Source organism: Marmota marmota, unplaced genomic scaffold, assembly GCF_001458135.2.
Source record: "Marmota marmota marmota unplaced genomic scaffold, marMar, whole genome shotgun sequence".
NCBI lineage: Eukaryota > Metazoa > Chordata > Mammalia > Rodentia > Sciuridae > Marmota > Marmota marmota.
The window spans coordinates 86,971,557-86,991,137 of NW_026000026.1; the positions used below are offsets into that span (position 1 = coordinate 86,971,557).

Sequence of the window (19,581 nt, forward strand, 5' to 3'; positions counted from 1 at the left end):
CTCATGACAGCCAGAAAGCAGAGAGAAAGAGCGGAAGGGACCATAGACAAAAATATAGTCGACAAGGGTATGCCTCTAGTGACCTAATTTCTCCAAGTTAAGTCCCACTACCTACAGTTTCCATCACTACCCAATAATGCATCCATGATAAGGCCAAAGCACTCTTGATTAATATGTCTCCAAAGCCCCACCTCTGAATACTGCTGCATTGGGGACCAAACCTTCAACACAGGAGCCTTTGGGGGACAGACATTCCATGTCCAAACCATAACATGCCCAATGACACTGAAACACACAGAGGTTACAGAAGTTGGGCCTTCTCTCTATACAGCATCTTCCAATTTCATGCTTCTTCACCTGATGGTCACATGATCTTATAAAAGTAATAAACTCTTTCTTTCTTAAAATTAGCAGAAATCTTATTTACCATATTCTTACCCCAAATTGAAAATTCCAGTCGGCTTAGAACTTTTCCTTTGATAAGATGGGGAAAATTAAAAGTAAATTTCTAGGTTGCCAAAATGAACATCTGGCCCCTTAATCTTCTCCTCATTTTGTAGATAAGGTAGGGAATTACCGATGAGTTCTTCTGTGGCAGGTTCTGGCTGAGGCTGCACCATTATAAGAAATAGAATTAGACTTGATTTGAGAGAAGAAACACTTGTCATTTTCTCCAGCAAGTTCCAAAACTGCTGAGTAGGACAGACTTCAATAAGTTTGAAACCTTTTTGCAGGTAAAATTTAGAAAAAAAAGAAACACAATTTGTGAAATAGTAAATGCATTACTAAGAGATTTTACAGTGTTCTTTTGTTGTGAGTTTGCTTCCAGGGCAAGAATATATATTTCATAAATCAGTATCAAGTTGTATGTTGTTTAAGCAAATAAATTATATTTTTCTCCAGTTGGCTCTTAATCAGTAAAAAGCAAAAGGAAGCAGAATTCATTTTAATTCCTTATGCTATGTACTCCTTGTGTAATAACAATGTTTAAAGACAATATACATTGAAATTAAATTATTTTTGTAAACTTTAGTAACTCTTTTTATATTTAAAACTAAAATTTAAGAATTTAAAAGTACAGAGTTGGAAGTGTAGCACAGAGGCAGAGTGCACATAAGGTCCTATATACAATCACCAGCACCAAAAAAGAAAGAAATATAATAAAAAAAAAAAAAAAAGATGAACAGTCCAATGAGTATGGAAGGCTATAAAATAAAAGTTAAGCATTTTTTGTTCCTCATACCAATATAATGAATCCCACTATCTAGTTGTAAATACTATTAATAGCTTCCAGAAGCTTCCATGTATTATATCCATATAATTTCATGCAATTATATGATATTGCTTCCTATTTTATTTTGTTTTACACATATAAAATTGTACCAAACTATTGTTTTATAATTTCAAAAATTTAGCATTGTATCTTGGACACATAGATCTATCTCATTTTAAAGGTTACATAGTAGACAGAAATATAGATACACAAATACATATTCATATATATGTATGTGTGTACATATATCTATGTATGTACACACACACACACACACACACACACACAGAGTACCATATTACATTTAACTATTCCCCTACTGATAAACATTCAAGTTGCTTGTAATTTTTTGAATTGTCAATAATGCCTTAATGAACATAGAGAATGTCCATGTTTGCCTGACTGATTTGTACAATGTGTTATCTAAAAATGGACATTGTCTAATTTTTTTCTCAAACCGTAGATTTGAAAAAGGTTTATCCACTATTTAGTAGGGTGCTTCCATAATTCAAGAAATAACTGCTAGTCAAATCAGAGTGAATTATTCTTTTGTAATAATTAGTGATGAATTACAATCATTTAATGGCAATTATGCCATTTTACCAATGCCGTATTCACTACTGATTAGAGAATTAGTAATGCAACTTTTTCAAGGCCGAATGAAATGTTGGAGAATGTTTGGTCTGAACTCAGTCAATATAATAGAGTCCCCAGGAAGAGAATTGGGGGGCACTGTTTTTGTGTTTTTGGTTTTTGAGCATTTTTGTTTGTTTGTTTTGTTTTTTTGTGCTGGGGATTAAATTCAGGGACACTTTATTACTGAGGTACATCCCCAGTCCTTTTAATTTTTTTTTTTTTTTGAGATTAAATATCACTAAATTGCTGAGATTGGCCTCTAACCTGTAATCCTCCTGCTTCAGACTCTGGAGTCACTGGGACTACAGGCATGTGCCGCCACACTCAGCTCAGGAAAATAGTTTTAAACACTAGTTAGGAACAATCATTGAGACATTTCCACTGTCTTAGTCCTTTTACTCTTGCCATAACAAAATACCTGAGACTGGGTAGTTTTTAAAGAGGTTTATTTAGCTCACAATTCTGAAGGTCCAAGAGCATGGTGCAGAATCTGCTTGGCTCGGGTGAAGGTCCCGTGGCAGATAGCCTCATGATGTAGAAGCTAGTGACCAGGACCTATTCTTTTCTAGTAGCCCCCTCTCACAGGAACTAAATGGGGTCCAATAAAAGCTACAGTAATCCATTCTGAAGGCAGCACTCCCGATGATCTAATCACCTTCCACTACACCCCACCTCTTTAAGGGGCTACCACCTTCCAACACTGCCACACCAGAGTCCAAGCTTCTTATACATGAAGCGTTAGGGGGATGAACTCCAGCACATCCAAACCAGAGCATCTGCTATTCCAGATTTCCTCAAAAGAGTTTTAGGCTTTTGTTGTTGTTGTTATTTTTCTTGGTTGGTATTGCCAAGGAACACCCCAACACCAACACTCTTTTCCTTAACTGAAAAACAAAATATAAACAGTATTTTATCATTGGGTTACATGACAATATTTTTTACATGTGAAGTCAAAGGCAACTCAAGAATGATATGAAGAGCTTTTCAAGGAAGGATTTTTAGAAGAACAGAAAAGGTATGTATGGGGCAAAAGAAACTTCCCCTCCACCTTCTAAAGGTTTAATAATTGAGTCTTTTGGAATAAACTGGCAATGGACATTCTAACAGGAGAAAAGGCACGTGAGTTCATTGCACCGTAAGCATGGGAACATCACAAAAATGAAAGTGAGTTCCCGCAAACCCAAAGAGATTAGAAGCTTATATACCCTCTTAGTAGTGGAAATAGAAGAAGAGTAAATCTTTGTTATTGTTGTTGTTGATACCAGGGATTGAACTCAAGGGCTTTTAACCACTAAGCCACATCACTAGCCTGTTTTTATTTTTTATTTTGAGACAAGGTCTCCCTAAATTGCTCAGGACCTTGCTAAATTGCTGAGGCTGGCTTTGTGCTTGCAATCCTCCTGCCTCAGCCCCCCAAGCTGCTGAGATTACAGGTATGCACCACCTGCCCAGCAAGAGTGAATTACTTTTACAGAAGATGAATTTGCCAAAGAACAGACCTTAGACTGTGATAAAACCATCTGGGTTCTGGGTGTGGTGTCAGCTCTGGTCATCTTTCCTGTGAGATAATCTTCCCTGTTTGATGACTTTATAGGGAGTGTGCTCTTGACGATTGCATTACTTCTGCAAAAATTTCTCTGGATGAGATGAGGAATCTTCCTCAAAAGCCTTCTCTGGGTACTTTGGGAAAGACAGAGTGGCAAGGAGCAGAAGGGTGTAAGAAGGTCAGAGATATCTTGATTTTGTAACTGCTTCTTTAGTTTAAAGTACTCAATATGTCAAAGTGTCTTAACTTTGTGATATCGTAATCCTAACTGGTTTATATCTCAGGTGGAGAACTTTACAACACAAGAGGCAATCTCAGTTTTGCCCCACTTTCCATCATACTAGAATCCATGACCTTTAGCCAAGAACATAGTGGCCCAAATGAAAGACTTTGTAGTTCATGATGGCCATAAAATGAAATTCTGTCTAATGAAATGTAGAAATAATGTGTGTGACTTCCAGAATATATCACATGTAAAGGGAAGAGTACGCTCTCCTTCCCTCTTTCTTATCCTGCCTGCCAAATGTCTAGGTGCCTGAAAGTCATCTGGGGTGACTTCCACAAGGAGTGAGACTGAGAAGCAGACAGACAAAAAGGCAACCTGGAGCCACATACTAGGCTCATCCATCTTATACCTGAACATTACTTAAGACAGAACACGGTTTCTATTTTCCTACTTTACATTACATTGTATTTTGGGTTTCTGTTCCAGTTCTCAAACATAAGTTCCAGCTTAAAAAAAAAAAAAAAAAAAAGCCCAGATTTTGGAATTCTCAAACAACTTGGATTACAAGTTTAGGGTAAAAGAAGTATCTCTTATGGCAGCACTATATTTTCTTCCAGATCTGTCTGTAAATTGGGTGTCTCTTAAGTGGGTTCTTCTCTTCCTTAGAGCTTTACTAAAAGCAGCAAGAGGGTCCAGCAAATGCCAACGTCCTATATCAGAAAGTCAGTAGATTTCTTTCTTAGAGGCTACAAAAATGATCAGCCCCATTCAATACAGATCACCTGCCTATACCGGTCTGTAATGTCTATCTTCACTATCCCACCTCCTCTTTTAAGTAAATTAGCATTTAATATTTTGTTACTTAAAACATCCCTCCACAAATTCCTCCTACCAGTTCTGATACCATATCGTATTTCAATTAGGAATTACATTTGACTGTGCAAAATAACTGAAAGTTAATGGTTTGAACAGTGTGTGTGTGTGTGTGTGTGTGTGTGTGTGTGTGAGAGAGAGAGAGAGAGAGAGAGAGAGAAAGAGCATGCTCAAGGTTGTTGGAGCTCACATAAAGAGAGGTCTAGACCATTATTGCTAGCTCTATGGTGGTCTTCACCCTTAACTCATGGTCCACTACAAAACAGCTAGTAGGTTCCAGCTACTACAGAACATACAAAGGCTAGCTGCTTCTGTCCTATTTTTAGTAGCTTTAAGTAACTTCCTTAATACATCATTGACCAAATGTGTGTTATGTGACCATCTCTAATTGCAACGAAGTTTGGGACTGTAACTTTTGAATTTGAGCCCAGGACTACATCCACCAAATCAGGATTTTAGCAGTCAAGACATCAAAGCAGAGCGTTTTATTTTACACAGGCCATGATCCATTCTAAAATTCTGATATCCTGAGGATTTATCCCTATAGAAGATTTTTTTTGATTCTACAATCCAAAAACTACATTCCCTGTGTATTTTCTATTAAAGTACACTTAAATAGAATACTTTTTATCAATAAAGTTTTTCATTTGGGCATCTTTACTAAGAAAGTCTAAAAACGGTCATACATTACCCAGGTAGTATAACTTGGGAACATGTTTCAGAAATAACAATACCATGTGTAGAAGAGCCATAGACTACCAAGGTTGGCTTTGGGGGAGGCTTCTTTCCTTTGTGAAAGCAGGGACTCTCATATGCTCAAGGAAGGATGTCACTGAAGGAAAACACACAACGTGTTTCTGAACAATCCTACTCTCATACTCAACCCAGAACACTTTTGTGAAAAATACATGAGGCTATTTCCACACACAGAGCAATTCTCTGGGGACACCAACTAGGTATCCTGGAATTCATCAGTTCTAACACTGCTTGGAGACAGTGTCAGATCCCACAGGTTAAAGACTTAATTCTATTTGACTGTACCCAATTCTGATGCCAATTCCAAGTCCAGGCTACCTCTAATTGTTTCGTTTTGTTTGGAGATTTTGCTGTTGTTTTGTTTAGTTTCAGTGTGAGAGCTTGAACCCAGGACCCAGCACATGTTAATCAGGCACTCTATGGCTGAGTTACACCCCAACCCCAGCTATCTGTGCTTCTGACTGACCGATTACAATCACAACAACCCCCACCCCTGAATTCAATTAATTTACAATTGATTTACTAGAATGGCTTACAGAGCTTGAGAAAACGCTTATTTACATTTGTCACTTATTATAAAAGATATCATAAAGGATACAGATGAAAAAACAGATAAAGAGATAGATGGGGTGAGGCTTGGGTGAAGGAAGCTGGCTCTTGTGACCTCTCTGGGTGAGCCACTCTCCCAGCTCTCTATGTGTTTAGCAACCCAGAAACTCATCAAATATTGTTATTCAACAAGACTTTTTTGTTTTGTTTTGTTTGTTTTCAGAGCATAGTCTCTAGCTCCCTTTCCTCTTCCCATCATGGATAAAGGAGGCTAAAAGTTCCAACCCTATAATGTTGTCAGGCACTGGTCTTTCTGGTGGTCAGCCCCATCCTGGGGTTCAGGGCACCCACCCTGAGTCTCCTCATTAGCATAAACTCAGGAACTATCAAAGATGTGCATTATGAATAACAAAAGATGCTTCTAATACTCAGGAAATTCCAGGAGCTCTGCAACAGGAAATAAGGACAAAAACCAAACACAGCTCATATTACATATACCACACAGGTCAGACTGCTTTCTGAAAAAAGAGAGAGAGAGAGAGAGAGAGAGAGAGAGAGAGAGAGAGAGAGAGAGAGAGAAAGAGAAAGAGAGAAGGGAAGGGGAAGAGGAACTGTAAGCTAAGTGATATGGCTCAGTCAGGTTAATGAGCTAATCACACTTCCTTCTTGAAACCCTAGAAGCTGTAGAGAAGAATTTAAATAAAACATGCAGTATTTCCAGCACACTGTTGGTAACGTTCTATGGTCACTATCATCTTTCTCCTTCTGGGAATTCAATTTATCCCTATAATGCCACGGTCACGGATTGAGGAATCTTAGTGGCCATCAAGGCTCTGCCTTTGAAGCAAAGGGTCAGTGCACTAGTACAAAAGGGAATTAATCCAGTGTGCCGGCTCACCAAAGGGAGTTTAATTCATTTAGAAGGAATGGCCAGGGTTCCTATTCTAGGTTTCCATCTGGACAATCAGAAGCCTCCCTTCTCCCAAACAAGAACTTCATTAATGAATATTCAACGGAAAGTATTACTTCATTGTCAGCTCTAATTGCTAGTTTTACCTTATTAGTAGAAGATTTTCTGTGGCTGAGCCTGACATGCGTTTGTTTGCACACTGTTATTAGTCAAGACTCAGTGAAGTCTTGTAATTAACACCTCCACATTATCTCATGCAGTGAAAGCAAAGACAAAACCAGATGACTCACTTTGTTTCAGCTTTGCTCTTGTTTTCTGATATAGAAGCACTTAAGGAGAAGTGTAAGCTCATCAGAATGCCATATGGAGCCAACAGAAGCCATAAAAGGGTTCTCAGGAAGCAGTGCATGGAAGTTCATTAAGTGAACAACACTACGGTCCACATCCTGATTTAAAACTCTACCTGCCACTAATAAATTGAGCAGGTACATTACCTGTATCATACTCAGCAACGATTCCGGGTCACTGATGAAGGATCTGTGTTCCCAAGAAGCGGAGGAGATAACGTATTCTCTGTAAACATAATGAAGTTAATGATTCACATAACAGTTAAATAGCCTTCAGAAACCTTATCAGTGTAGAGATAAAGCAGACCAAGGCAATAACTGTATTTTAATCATTCCTACCATTGAAAACATTATGTCCTAAAGCTGGCTCCCAGCAGCCTATAATTGATATTTCTATACAGAATAGAGGTGGAGGGAGTTAGGGCAATGTCAACAGTTCATATTTCAGTTTTATACTTGTGAAGAGATCTTTCTCTAAGCGCCTCTCCTAAAAAAATATTCCTGGAAAATAGCATTTGAAAAACTAACATATTCCATTATTTCCTTTACTTTATGAATTTAGCCTAGTTATCTTGTTTTTATTTTTGATGCAAAATCATCAAACTCTAACACAGAGAAATAGCATTATCTGAAATTTTGATCATTAAATCAGCAATAACGTATCACAGTATAAAGATATTGATATAAAATATAAAAAAGCTTTCTTTTTACAATAATGTAAATAAGGAGGAAAAACAACCACAATTAAGAGAGAATAATAATATATAGATAATGATATGGTGAACTTTGAATTGTAAGTATTCCCAAATAATGGAAAATCTGACTATTAAATTAAAATCATTATTATACAGACTTCATCCTGGTCGAATGGTCAGATAGCAAATTTTATTTACAAATGGAAACAAGCCATAAATTTTCATGGACCTCTGTGTACATGAAGCTTCCAATATTACAAAAGTACCCATTAAAAAATAACAATCAAAAATGTCTACCAGTTTTGTGGCGCCTCTAGGAAACACTGCAGTATGCTTGTGACTGAGCATGCCATCTGGAAGCCAGCTCCTCTCATGCATTTTGAAAAGCCACTCTTATATCAAAGTTATCACTTTGCAATACTGACCTATCATTTTGTGCTTACACATGGGCTAGTTCAAATGATGGAGGAACAAATCTTACCACAGAATCATGATTTGAGGAAAATATTAAATATGGCAGCTTCATGGGTGCATTCCCAACCCCAAAGTTAAATCTCTCTTAAAACCAGTAGAGATCTTGACAGACAGGGCTTTGGCTAACTATCTGTACTTGACCTCGTCCTAAAAATACCACCATTAAGACATTTTCCCATTCATGCCACTGTGCATATTTTGGCAATAGATGGCTACTTAGCCCTACTGTTCCAGTCCTGGCCCCAAGGTTTAGGTTTCTGCATATCTATTGCACCAGAAGAGAACAGTCTGAAAATAGAAACATGGGCTGTTTTGTCACCATTGAATGGGAAGGCTAATAATAGTATTGCTTCATTGTTTGGCATGGACTTAAGGCTACTTCGGCCAAGGAGCAAGCGCATGCTGCGCAGCAGTAACCAAATCATAAAATTTCTCCAGGGAATAGTGCAGCTTTTCAGAACATGTTTTATATTCTGGGATTGCTTGGGAAGGAAATAGTTCAGAAGTCGTTTTGACGTAAGTGTGGTTTGTTTCCAATTTGCAGGGAGGGGGAGGGGCTGGAGAGACAAGCCAGGAGGTCAGTTGCAGAAGGGATGCAAAAATGTCGTTAAGGAGTTCCTGACAGGTGGTGATAGGGCTGTGGCTCTGCAGCCGGAGGCCTGGCGGGGAGTTTGTCCCTGTCAGGTTCCCAGTGTGCTCTCAGCGCGCTGCCCTTCACACTCCTATTATGTTTATTTCTGTTGAACTTAAAGAGTGACCTTTTCAAAACTGCAGTGCATTGTTGAGCCACATGCATTTTTGAGACCTAATTTCCCTGAATGCCTTCCTTGTTCCTGCAGAAGAGAACGCTGCTGGAGAAGATAGGAAGAGGCTGAGGATAAAGAGCATTGGAATGGAAATCTTTCAGGCATTGAATTCTGCCTGCTATTAATAATTTAGAAGTGTTTTTAATGCCCTGATATGGAAGGAAGGTTTTTTGACACCAAAGGCATCTAAATATTAATTTCAGAGGAATTGGTTGTTACAAGCAGTTAACATCCATTTTGTTAGTTGACCTCCCAAGGAAGGTTAATGCACTAAAATCTGGTCATTAAGTATAGTAACAAATGTTTTTTCAGGGAGGTTATTACTATCATAAACTCTAATCCATGGTTCACAGCAGCAGCCTCTAGTGCAGTGCTCTGACTAATGAAGAATTAACTATTTCTGAGCAGTTAATAAAGATTTTTTTTTCTCCCACCAATCAACATACTCTGCATGATCCTGATAATTACTAAAAGCATTAAGCCCTGGGTATGAGTGCCCACATGACAGACCAGACTTCTACTCTGAGTAAATGACAAATGGCAAACCTAATCCCATTCCGCTTAATTTTTTTTTCTAGCATGTTCACTGAAATAAGAAATAATGGAATTCCTAAGTATTAGAAAAAGATGGTCTACTGCAAAGCGTTTGCTAAATGAGTATTGATGAGGTCTTTAGTCATATTTTATTGTGAAGGAAGATTTTATGCTCTGGTTTAGATCTTATTAGAATCAAGAAGTTAATTGGCTACAAACGGGGTTTTTTTGCTTGCTTGTTTTATTTTGCTTTTCCTTTATTAAAAAGTGCACTCATCCACAAAAACACAGGAGGCAGACTTGTGTGAGAAACACTAAAATCTGCCTCCTAACAATAAGAGGGAAAAGGTACAACCTAACCTTTCTAAAAAGCCTAGGGGCAGTGTTTTGCTTTTCAATGGAAAGGTCGTCTAGAATTAATTAAAGGCACTTTCCCGCTGAGGACCAAGCATTTGGCTTTACTTTGAAGGCTCAAAGAAAGTTGCTCATACTGATTTCTTAGAGACCCACATTTAAAGCAGCACAGCCAAAGCAATGGGCCAGCCTTTAAGAGTAAGCTCCCTTTGGAATCAAAAGTCTGAACAATTAATACGGGATGGACTCAGGTCCCTCTGAAGAGATGGGTCAGCATTGACAGGGTAAAACAAGAAAGGTAAGAATCACTTCTATTCCTTAGGAAAATTCATTCTCATTCAGGATCAACCTTCACATTTTATATATACCCTTTTCCTCTTTTTTGTTTTTAACTGAAGTCAAATCCTATCTTTGGGGCTAGCTGCCCCCATACTGAACATAGAAGGAGAGAAACAAACCACACTTAAAAGAAATATATATATATTTGAAAACGTTTTCATTACATACAAAAGCTTTAAAAGGCAGTCAGATACACAGACAATAGTGCACCTTCTCAAAATATTTTCTTTTGGTGGGAGACTCCATGACTGCGAGGATTAAGTTATCTATGTACATTATGATTTCTCAGAACATTACTCATTTGTGTGGCACTTTGCTTGTTGAAGAGAACTCCCAGTTTTCCACCCATTAGTGAAGGCAGGTGACTTTGTTTTCCTGAACCTCGGTTTCCTCATATGTAAAATGATCTTCTAGTATCTATTGGTGTGTCAAAATTAGTGATCATATAAACCTGGCTTATAGAAAGGCTTAGGATATATGAATTTGTTTTACATTATGTCCATAGCTTTGTGTATTTGACATCATTTAATCATTAAGTGACTAGAATCCTAGAAAACTTTTGAGCCTAAATGGGAGTGATAGCACATTGGTCTGGCTTCTGAGCACTGGAATTTTTACTGAGTCCAGTTCATCCATCATGCCCCCAGCATTAAATAGAAAGCCTTCCCTGGTTGCCTCAGTCAGAAATAATCCTTCCAGACCTGATATTCTAGCTTGCCTTGTACATTTCTCATACCATTCTTCACACCCAGCCTCTGCTTAGAGTTATTTGTAGACAGATCTTGGATCTATGTTCACAGTACTTAGTGCAGTACCCCAAACACAAGGACTAAAAAGGGATTTGGAATTTTACTAATTCTTACAGCAGTTTTTGTGCCTAACATGGTGGGTGAGCAAATGATGAATGACTTTGGAGGTCACCTGCTCTTCCTTTAATCTTCTGTAGTGTGTCTTCTCTCCCTTTTTCCCACTCACTTCAAACCCCTCCTCACCATTTCCCCACGGTTGATCAGTTGACAGTGAAAAGGCCGGAGGCAGGTGTTTAAATGGCTGGATCTTTTCTAAGCTGGGTGTTTGCAGATCAGGGGTTTCCTGCACTTTGACAAGTGTTCTAAAGCAATATGGCAAACAGGAAGCTCCAGGTTGAGCCTCTGTAAAGATGAATCGAATCACCTTTTGAAGTCACTGGTTTCCATATATCCCTATAGCTGCATCCTTCATTGTACATAGAAATCACAGAAAACAGAGGTTAACATACCAGGATTACTAGTGATTTGCTATGTTGACCTTTGAAATGCTCTTTAACCTCTTTGGACTTCAGTGTTCTCATCAATTATAATAAGTGAACCCATTCTAATTACTGCATAGGTCGCTAGGCCCATCATGTGAGAAAAGGTGTATAAAGAACTTACACAAGAGAAAAGTAGTATATTTAAAAAATCACTACTATGACTATACCTAGATATTAAAAGAGGACAAGATTAGCTAGCATAACCTACTTTTCTTAGCAATTAACACTGAGTCAATGTATTTATAATGAGAAAAATTCGATTTGCTTAAAAACAAAATTCTATTTAAACCAAGAAGGAACCATAGAAAGAAAGTTTAATGAATTGCTATAATAGATTATGAATATTGCTCCAGTTGCTTTCATAATGCCCTGAGCTCCTGACCTTTTCAGTGAATATTCAGAACATACAGACTAAAGGACATATTGGGGATGCTACCAAATCAAAATGGTTTTCCTTTGTGATTGGTGGTAGGAATTGAGGCTACTGATAGAACACCCACCCCTTCTCCTCAACATGAGCACTTGGTCATTATTTAACTGTGAGCAAATGGTCTCAGTGACTCTTAGCAAATCCTGAACATGTGTAATTTCCATTCCCACCACCAATTTCGATCAAGGCTGTTCTGAAGTGTAGCAAATGAATTTAAGTACAGGGTTGACACTGCACAGAAGACTCCCACTTTTCCTGCTCCAGAGGAAGATGAATGTAAATGCCTGAAAAAACCCAGTCGAGAGAATAATTGAAAATGGGTTCAATGTCTTCATCCTCCGAGAATACGTATGTGCATGTGCGTACTTGTAGTCACTCTTTCATAAAATGTGTATGTGTCTGTTTTGATTCTGATGCTTCCCTCTGCTGTGGGTAGGTTTCACAGAGGGGTTCCAGCTTGTAAAGGTTAACCGTGCAGAAATCAAGGCTTTGTGCATTTTTGCAAAGGTCACACTCATCAGCGGTTCCGGAAAGACTGCTGGGCAGGGCCATGGTAACCACCCTACGGCTGAACCATGGCTCTGGGTTTCATTTCCTTAAGAACACGGCTCCAGTCCCTGGTTGTGTTACCAAGAGATAAAGAGGCTGCTCAGTCACTTGAAATTCAATTTGTACATTCCTCACATTGAGCCCACCTCTTTCCTTCATGGTGTTTGGCAGCTGCTTGCTGGCACTCTGCATTTCAAATGTCTGAGCTGCAGGAAGCTATTTAATAAATGGGATAGGTTTTGATTAATGTAACAAGCTGAAAATAGACCATGATGTAATGCATATCTCAGCAGGAATCACAGATCAAATTGGATGGTTTCAAGGGACCATGCTGTAGCAGAGTTTTTTCCAAAGAAACGTATTTATGTTTTTAGAGCACCTTGAAGGGTCAAACTGTAAAAGGCATACATTTTGGACTTGGAAGTCTGCCCTGTGGCTCTTTGAATAGCAATTACAGGTGACCACACAAGAAGCTCTGGAGAAACCTAGAAATCTGACATTGACTTGGGTCTGACAAGGGTCATCTTTGCTTCACTAAAACCTCTGTTATTACTAAAAAAATGAAATAGAATAAAATGTCTGGCAATGTCTATAAACTCAGTTATTTAAGAAACATGTTCAGTTTCAGTTAATGATCTACAAGACACATGTAGTCCTATGCATAAAGATACTGACTTCAACTTCTCCTTTCTCTGTGGATAAAATAATTGGGATTCATGTTGTTTCGTTCAGGGGAGAAAGATCAGCAAAAAGAAAATAAATACCCTTGTATGCCAAGAGCCTCTTCCATTTGCTGAGGAATGTTAAAACAGAGTCTGGAATGTACTAAAAGGGAGAAATAAAGGAAATAAGTTCATTGATTCTCATTACTGTGTACTAAAGGTAGGCATTGTAAGTTACTCAAAAATCATCTTTGGTGTTCAAAATATGGTGTGTATGTGTTGGTATATGGTATACTGACAGGGAAAAGGTGGGGACAATCATTTTCTTTTGCTACAAATAGAAATTTGTTTATAGACAAAAAAAATTATAATGATAGAGCACGTGTTTAGCATGCACCCTACTCTAGGTTCAATCCCCAACACCAAAAGACAAAAATAGAAGAGAGGAATAATTATATATGTGTATGTGAATATTTCCCTATGATACATTTTACCTTCCCACTATGAAAACTTGTGTCATGTATCATTTATGAATAGATCCACACTCTGGTTACTGTAAAGGTGTTGACTTATTACATTGCCTACCAGGAAAAGCCAAAGTTAATACTGTTGAGCACTTGAGTTAGATTTTTTTTTTTTCCTAGTAAGCTGGCTTGTCCAATCAAAGCACTTTTCTCATGGAATATGCAACTAATACAACCAAGATAAAAGATTCCAGGAGAATAAATTAATTTTAAGCAGAGCAAAACTCTCTCAGCCACTGACCAGAGTCTTAACCCAATCAGCCACTTAACAGGAGAGTATCAGCAATTAAGTAAAAGTAAAACCATCATCATTATTCTCTGACAAACAGCAAAAATTATTCAAACCATACTATTGTATGTTGCATAACGCCCTCAAAAATGTATGTCTCCAGAGAGCAGAAGGAAGTGAGAATTTGTTTTTCAATGGGCACAGTTTCAGTTATACAAGATGAGTAATTCTGAAGATCTGCTGTTCATTGTGCCTGTGGTCAGTGTACTACATTGTGCACTTAAAAACATGTTAAGAGAGCATATCTTGCATGACATCTTTTTATCACAATTTAAATCTGTAAATTGTTTCCTGGAACTTGTAAATGTGGCCTTATTTGGAAAAGAGGATCTTTGTATCTTCTTCAATTAAGTGTCTTGAGATGAGGTCCTATGGGTTAAGGTGTGTCCTTATAGAGAAGAAAAGGGGAGAAGACACATGGACAAAGAAGAATTTAATGTGAAGACAGATGCAGAGACTGGAGTGATGTGTAAGGAATGCCAATGACTGCTACAGCCCCAGGAACCCCCAGAATCTGGGAGAGAGGCAGGGAAGGGATAATCCCTCAATATTTCCAAAAGAAATCAACTCTCCCAAAGCTTGATTTTGGACTTCTGTTCTCCCAAACTATAAACAAATGCATTTCTGCTGTTTTAAATCAACCAGTTTTGTGGTAATTTGTTACAGCAGTTCTGGAAAACTAAAACACATAACCAAGAGCATTATCTTTGTGTGCAAAGAGGAGAGACCAAGCTAGTGAAAAAAATGTGAATTGATAATATGTTGTGAGGGGGATCCACAAGCATCAGCCTCTTTAAACATATATTATTTCTTGTTTTTACACTGATCACTTACAACATGTTTCTTGATTAACAGAATAAAACCAAAAGCAAAGCAATAATATAAAGGGGGAAAGGAGAAAAAGAAAATTTACCTGAGAACTCCAGCCTAGAACAAACTACAGAAGCTGAGACAAAAATGTAGCCAAGAAAAAAAGGGGAGGCAGAATTGAGGTTACAGTAATCTCAATATCTAATAAAAATTGTAAATTTTTCAGTGCATTGAGTATAAAATTTATTTGAAAGGCAGTAATTCAAATCAATAAGTGAGTGTATAAATAAGTACATACACTTAGAAGTGAAATGTAGTTCTTTCCACTACATGTGTTTCTCTGAAGGGAATAAGATCATCCATGATTGGAAATACGAAAATGATGCTAGTATAATATAGAAGTTGGCTCTTGTGTGATTTTCCCCAGCACATCAATGTCTCATATCCCCAGGTAACAGGAGCTGAACACAGCAAGCCACTGAAGTGTTCTTGACATGATGCCCGTTGGCTGCACACTCTTCCTGTTGGCTCTGCTTAGTCGTGAACTTCATGTTGCTGCATATGGCTTCCTTCTTCACCAATCTTTGTGCATTTCACCCTTATCTCTATAACTCAGCAGCCTCAGTTCTTTCTTAGATTCTCTTCTACTGAATACCCTTCACCTATTTTTTAGGATTATTTTTGAGTCCTCAGTTCTCTGATTGCAAAGTTGCATAAGTCTGAATGTGTGACCCAATCCTATTTTCCCAACAGTCCCTATTATATTTAGTACACATTTTTCAAAATATGAAGTTTTCCAAGGACATGTGCATTGCATAATAGCAAAATGTGTGCATATGGCACCACACTTTTAGACATTTTTCTTCTATACTGTAGGCAAGCAAATGGTCTCATTTTAGTATTGCTAATCCTTTCCACATCAATAATCTCTACTCTTTCTGAGTCACTAGCTACAAAAACTCTACCTCTTGCCAATCTGATTATTCAGGGACTATAATATTGGACTTATCTTTCTGGACACCATTAGGGTTGTGGTCATCATCTGAGTACACCCACTCAAGGACTAGATCCTTACCATGCCTATAAAGTTGATCTTTACAAACTTCTCTTAAAGGTCATCAAACTGAGAAATTGTACTGACCTAAGCCCCATACCAATCCATGCTAGACTGTCAACTTTGCTTTACCAGGACTGGCATGATAAATACAGAGAATTACTATCACTTTCTTTAAAGTTCACTTTAAAGAATCAGGGTTTTCATCACTATATTCATCTGATTATCTCACATTCCATTTGAAAAGCACTAAAAAAGATGTGGTCTCAAATATGGATGGGATTAAATTTCCATCAGTGTGATTAAAATAGTGATAATAAAACTATAATAGACAAGATGCTCGTGGCAGACAAGTTTATGTAAACGTAATCAGAAACTATGCCAAATCATCTGATAACTAGAATTTTGCATAAGAATTACATTCAAACTTTCATGGGAAAAAGGTGCATACATACAATGTATTTTTCGTGATTGCTCTTTGCTGCAAGCAAAATAAAATATGGCCATTTAAATGCCTGCCTGACCATATAGGCCTGAAAAAAACAATCCTCAGCCAAAACTAATCATTGTCGCAATACTCACGCTTTGTGGACTCAGTCAAAGAAATGTGTATTCAGACTTGATGGCCTTTGTGTTTATTGGGGCTTTTCCTCTCCTTTCTCCGGGTCCTGCAGAGCTGACCTTAACCTCTTTTGAAGTCTGTGATTACCCTGGGTCAGATCAGATGCATTGGAGTGAGTTGGGCAAGAAAAGAGAAGAGAGCTCATTACGTGTTCACATTTTCATACCATTTTCAGTGGATTACAATGATTGCTAAAAGAGTTTTAGGTCTCCATTCACAGATTTAAAAGTTAATATTTAAGATGTCAACTTATTGCTGTAGGAACATGGATGCTAGCACCCTGAAAGGGAGTAAAAAGGTTTTCCGGCATTAAAAATAATTGTATCATTGAATTATACAAACATAATTATTTCAAAATGTACTTAATATATCCCTTTCTCCTTTTCAAGATCTGTTTATGTTCCTGAGCACATGGCCCTCTATTCTTGTGCACACTGTACTTAACATACCATGCTGCCCAGGGGTTTGAATTTTATTCATTTATTCATTAAGTTATTGAATGCCTTCTGTGTGCCAGGTTCATTATGCTAGGAACTTGAGATGGAGCAATGAGTAAGATACTTTATGCTAAGGAGACAGAACAAGTAAGAAAATGAATGAGAATTTCAGCATGCACTCAGGACTATGGAAAAAAAATAAGACAAATCAATGGGATAAATAGAAAACATGAACATTTGCTTCACATATGGTGGCCATGGAAGGCCTTTCCGAGTGGGCACCATTTGGGCAGAGGCCTAAGGAAGCCAGCAATGCAGACATTCAGGTAAAAGTAACAGCAAGAACTTGACAAAAGCACTGTTATGGTTTGGGTTTTTAATGTCTCCCCCAAAGTTCACATGTTAGGCAATGCAGGGAACATTCAGAGGTAAAATTATTATGAGAACAGTAACCTAGTCTGTGAAAAATTCCATTTGATTAATAATTCAGATTAATAATTTAATAGACTACTGAGTGATAGCAATAGGCAGGTGCTGTGTGCCTGGAGGAAGTAGGTCACTGAGGGCATGACTTGGATTATATTTGTCCAAGTTCCTTTCCCTTTGCTTTCCCAGTGCCATGAGGTAAGCACTTCCTCCACCACGCCCTTCTGCCGTGATGTCTCCCTTACCTCAGAGGGCCCCATAGCCATGGAGTCAGCCAACCACAGGCTGAGACCTCTGAAACTGTAAGCCTCAAATAAACTTTTCCTTCTCTGAGATATAAGGTATTTTGGTCACAGTAATGAAAAGCTAACATAAGCACAAGTTTTATTTTGTAATTATAGGTTTCTGGGCCCTATCTACCAATATTAGAAGGAAAGGTATGATATTGTTTCAGAGTAGCAATTATATGTTTATAAATAAATAAGTGATAACAATATCATCATTATCAACGGCTAGCATCTATTGCTCTCAATACACTCCAGAAAAATATTTTAAGTGCTTTGCCTACGTTAGCAGATTTAATTCTCACAACAGCCTTATGAGGTAGATTAGGAAATTGAGGGTCAAGATGGGTAAGTAAATCGTGCAGGGTTATACAGCTGATATATTTAGCTGGCTGATCTGGAATTTGAACTCAGGTACTCTGGAAGCTACCTGCCTCCACAGTTAACCACCTCCATAGTTAGCCACTTGTTAAGATTGAATCACCTCCCGACCCCAGCACACCAAATTCATATTCTAAAGTCCCCAGGACCTCAGAATGTAATTGTATTGGAAATATGATTTTCAAAAAGAAGTAATTAAGTTAAAATAAGGTCCTTAGAGTGAGCTCTTATCAGATATGACTAGTATCCTTATAAGAAGAGGAAATTTGGAGGAAAATACACCCAGTGGGAAGACACAGGAAGATCACATCCATTATCTATCAGTCACAGAGAGAAGCCTCAGAAGAAACCAATGTTGGCAGTACCCTAATCTCAAACTTCTGACCCCCCAAACTGTGAGAAAATAAGTTTATTTAATAAGCCACCTAGTTTATAGTAGTTTGTTATGGCAGCCCTAGCAGACTAACAGTACTGACCTGCTAGGGTAGCAGAAAAGAAATGAAGAACATTGGTGTAACAGCAAATTTTATTAAAATGAAGAATGAATTGGCTTTACTCCAGGTCTCTTATATAAGTGTGTATAATTCTGCAATATACAAAAATCTAAAAAGAAAGCTCTGTTTATTCATTGTCCATGGTTTAACATCATTGCTAGAACATCATGTAAATGATACAAGAGGACTGATTTAGAATTTTAAGTCAAGTGGTGGGTATTTCCTACACAGCTGCCATTTGAACTGTTTCTCTAAATAATTATCTCATGAAGATACAGGAGAACAAAAAATGACTCACATGTTTAAATTTTCATCTTAAAGGATTGTAATGATTCTAAATCTAATCTTCTGCCCGTTACTGATTTATCCCCTTTCTACTCCAAACTCAACCATTTTGCCTGCTCTTTGACAATGGATCTGAGCCCTTTAAATATTTTCCCTTTGCCAACAGGTGTGAGTAAAGCTTTGTCAGGAGAGGGTACTGGAGTTCATTGCAAAGGAAAAGGGTTTTGCATCCTAGTTCAAGTGTCCTTGCTCCTCTTGCTCCTGGCCATGGGTACTTTCTCCAGCATCTGTCAACTGCAACATGGTGGCTTCTCTAGCACCAGTGCTGACAGGTCTCCAGTGCACAGTCCATGCCACTTCCCCCGCACTCACTTCAGGAGATCTTGTACTGGAATGTTTCCAGTGAGACATCCTAATGCTTCCAGGGAGACAGCTGGCTTTGGCATCCTAGAGGGCAGATTTCCAGCAAGTTCCACTAGACATTTTTCTGTCATTTGGCAACTCATGGTTTTTCCTTCTCCGATAAGTCTAGATCTCAGCTCAGGCCTGACAATCTTCCCTGTCTTAGATGTAGTGACTATTATTATATTTATTATATCAAAGAATATAATATTATATATGCTATTCCTACTTTCTTTAGAGGTCTTTTTAATTCCTACTACCCATACCTTGTTAGTACCATTTCTTCTATAATTAATAATTCTTTAATATTAATCTTTCTCTGT

General features: G+C 37.9%; 1 long non-coding RNA gene across 1 annotated transcript in view; it reads right to left on the reverse strand.

Moving 5' to 3' along the window:
* Positions 1-16,694, reverse strand: part of LOC107143042 — a 60,516-nt gene extending 43,822 nt beyond the window's left edge. Inside the window, exons 1-4 of the long non-coding RNA XR_001503654.2 lie at positions 16,510-16,694; positions 7,264-7,342; positions 3,409-3,589; positions 2,284-2,793 (exon numbers count right to left, since the gene is read on the reverse strand). This is a non-coding gene — a long non-coding RNA (uncharacterized LOC107143042). Of the gene's footprint in view, positions 2,794-3,408; positions 3,590-7,263; positions 7,343-16,509 lie in introns of the transcript that reaches the window.
* Between the last annotated feature and the right edge of the window lie 2,887 nt (positions 16,695-19,581).